The sequence below is a fragment of the Rutidosis leptorrhynchoides genome, chromosome 8 (genome assembly GCF_046630445.1).
Source record: "Rutidosis leptorrhynchoides isolate AG116_Rl617_1_P2 chromosome 8, CSIRO_AGI_Rlap_v1, whole genome shotgun sequence".
Classification (NCBI taxonomy): domain Eukaryota; kingdom Viridiplantae; phylum Streptophyta; class Magnoliopsida; order Asterales; family Asteraceae; genus Rutidosis; species Rutidosis leptorrhynchoides.
Window position 1 is genome coordinate 206,787,213 of NC_092340.1, and position 3,500 is coordinate 206,790,712.

Here is a 3,500-nt window from a genome sequence, read left to right on the forward strand (position 1 = left end):
ATCTTGACCCAATCCACGACCCAGTGTATACACGTCTCAGGCTAGATCACAACTCAAAGTATATATATTTTTGGAATCAACCTCAACCCTGTATAGCTAACTCCAACATTACTGCATATAGAGTGTCTATGGTTGTTCCAAATAATATATATAGATGGGTCGATATGATATGTCAAAACATTTGCATACGTGTCTATGGTATCCCAAGATTACATAATATATTAGAATATATGTATTATACAATATAAGTTAGCTAGGATATGATTAATATAGATTTGTTACCAATTTTCACGTAGCTACAACAATTAAAAATATCCAATCTTGTTTTACCCATAACTTCTTCGTTTTAAATCCGTTTTGAGTGAATCCAATTGCTATGGTTTCATATTGAACTTAAGTTTATGAATCTATACAGAAAAAGTATAAGTTTATAGTTGGAAATACAGGTTACAAGTCGTTTTTGTAAAGGTAGTCATTTCAGTCGAAAGAACGACGTCTAGATGACCATTTTGGAAAACATACTTCCACTTTGAGTTTAATCATGATTTTTGGATATAGTTTCATGTTCCTAAGAAAAATCATTTTCCCAAGAGAACAACTTTTAAATCAAAGTTTATCATAGTTTTTAATTAACTAACCCAAAACAGCCCGCGGTGTTACTACGACGGCGTATATCCAGTTTTACGGTGTTTTTCGTGTTTTCAAGTTTTAAATCATTAAGTTAGCATATCATATAGATATAGAACATGTTTCTAGTTGATTTTAAAAGTCAAGTTAGAAGGATTAACTTTTGTTTGCGAACAAGTTTAGAATTAACTAAACTATGTTCTAGTGATTTCAAGTTTAAACCTTCGAATAAGGTAGTTTTATATATATGAATCGAATGATGTTATGAACATCATTACTACCTCAGGTTTTGTGGATAAACCTACTAGAAATGAGAAAAATAGATCTAGCTTCAAAGGATCCTTGGATGGCTTGAAAGTTCTTGAAGCAGAATCATGACACGAAAACAAGTTCAAGTAAGATTTTCACTCGAAATAAGATTGTTATAGTTAAAGAAATTAAATCAAAGTTTGAATATGAGTATTACCTTGTATTAGAAAGATATCTTACTATAAATAAGAAAGATTTCTTGAGGTTGGATGATCACTTTACAAGATTGGAAGTAAGCTAGCAAACTTGGAAGTATTCTTGATTTTATGAAACTAGAACTTATAGAATTTATGAAGAACACTTAGAACTTGAAGATAAAACTTGAGAGAGATCAATTTGATGAATAAAATTGAAGAATTAAAGTGTTTGTAGGTGTTTTTGGTCGTTGGTATATGGATTAGATATAAAGGATGTGTAATTTTGTTTACATGTAAATAAGTCATGAATGATTACTAATATTTTTGTAATTTTATGAGATATTTCATGCTAGTTGCTAAATGATGGTTCCCACATGTATTAGGTTACTCACATGGGCTGCTAAGAGCTGATCATTGGAGTGTATATACCAATAGTACATACATCTAAAAGCTGTGTATTGTACGAGTACGAATACGGGTGCATACGAGTAGAATTGTTGATGAAACTGAACGAGGATGTAATTGTAAGCATTTTTGTTAAGTAGAAGTATTTTGATAAGTTTCTTGAAGTCTTTCAAAAGTGTATGAATACATATTAAAACAATACATGTATTTACAATTTAACTGAGTCATTAAGTCATCGTTAGTCGTTACATGTAAATGTTGTTTTGAAGCCTTTAGATTAACGATCCTGTTAAGTGTTGTTAACCCATTGTTTATTATATCAAATGAGATGTTAAATTATTACATTATCATGATATTATGATATATTAATATATCTTAATATGATATATATAAAATTAAATATTGTTACAACGATAATCGTTACATATATGTCTCGTTTCGAAATCATTAAGTTAGTAGTCTTGGTTTTACATATGTAGTTCATTGTTAATACACTTAATGACATGTTTAATTATCATTTATCATGATTAAACATAGTGTATCAATATCTTAATATGATTCATATGTATTTAGTAAGACGTTGTTATAACGATAATCGTTATATATATCGTTTCGAGTTTCTTAATTCAATAAACTCAATTTTATGTATATAACTCATTGTTAAAATACCTAATGAGATACTTACTTATTATAATATCATGTTAACTATATATATAATCATATATATGTCATCATATAGTTTTTACAAGTTATAAAGTTCGTGAATCACCGGTCAACTTGGGTGGTCAATTATCTATATGAAACCTATTTAAATTAACTAACCCAAAGTTCGTAAATCAAATTTTATCATAGTTTTAAAGTTCGTAAATCAAAGTTTATCATAGTTTTTAATTAACTAACCCAAAACAGCCCGCGGTGTTACTACGACGGCGTATATCCATTTTTACGGTGTTTTTCGTGTTTTCAGGTTTTAAATCATTAAGTTAGCATATCATATAGATATAGAACATGTGTTTAGTTGATTTTAAAAGTCAAGTTAGAAGGATTAACTTTTGTTTGCGAACAAGTTTAGAATTAACTAAACTATGTTCTAGTGATTACAAGTTTAAACCTTCGAATAAGGTAGCTTTATATATATGAATCTAATTATGTTATGATCATCATTACTACCTCAAGTTTTGTGGATAAACGTACTGAAAATGAGAAAAATAGATCTAGCTTCAAAGTATCCTTGGATGGCCTGAAAGTTCTTGAAGTAGAATCATGACACGAAAACAAGTTCAAGTAAGATTTTCACTCGAAATAAGATTGTTAAAGTTATAGAAATTGAATCAAAGTTTGAATATGAGTATTACCTTGTATTAGAAAGATATCTAACTGTAAATAAGAAAGATTTATTGAGGTTGGATGATCACTCAATGTGGATTTGCAAGATTGGAAGTAAGCTAGCAAACTTGGAAGTGTTGTTGGTGTGTTCTTGAGTAGTTGTTTTATAACTTGGTTTATGTATGGATTTATGAACTAGATTGAGCTAGATTTTGATGAAGATGATGAACACTTAGAACAATGAAATAACACTTGAGAGAGAGTAGTTTGATGCATGTAAGTTGCTAAATGAAAGTGTTTGTGTACACCAAGGTTCACATGAATATTGACTCATCATATAGGCTCTATTAGGTTGTTATTTTGTGAGATATTTCATACTAGATGTTAAATGATGGTTCCGACATGATTATGTGACTCACATGGGCTGCTAAGAGCTGATCATTGGAGTGTATATACCAATAGTAAATACATTTAGAAGTTGTGTATTGTATGAGTACAAATACGAGTGCATACGAGTAGAATTGTTGATGAAAATGAATGAGGATGTAATTGTAAGCATTTTTGTTAAGTATGTGATGACCCAGAGATTTCCGACCAAATTTAAACTTAATCTTTATATGATTTCGACACGATAAGCAACGTCTATTAAACCGAGTTCCAAAAATGTTTGAACTATTTTCATGAATACATTTGACC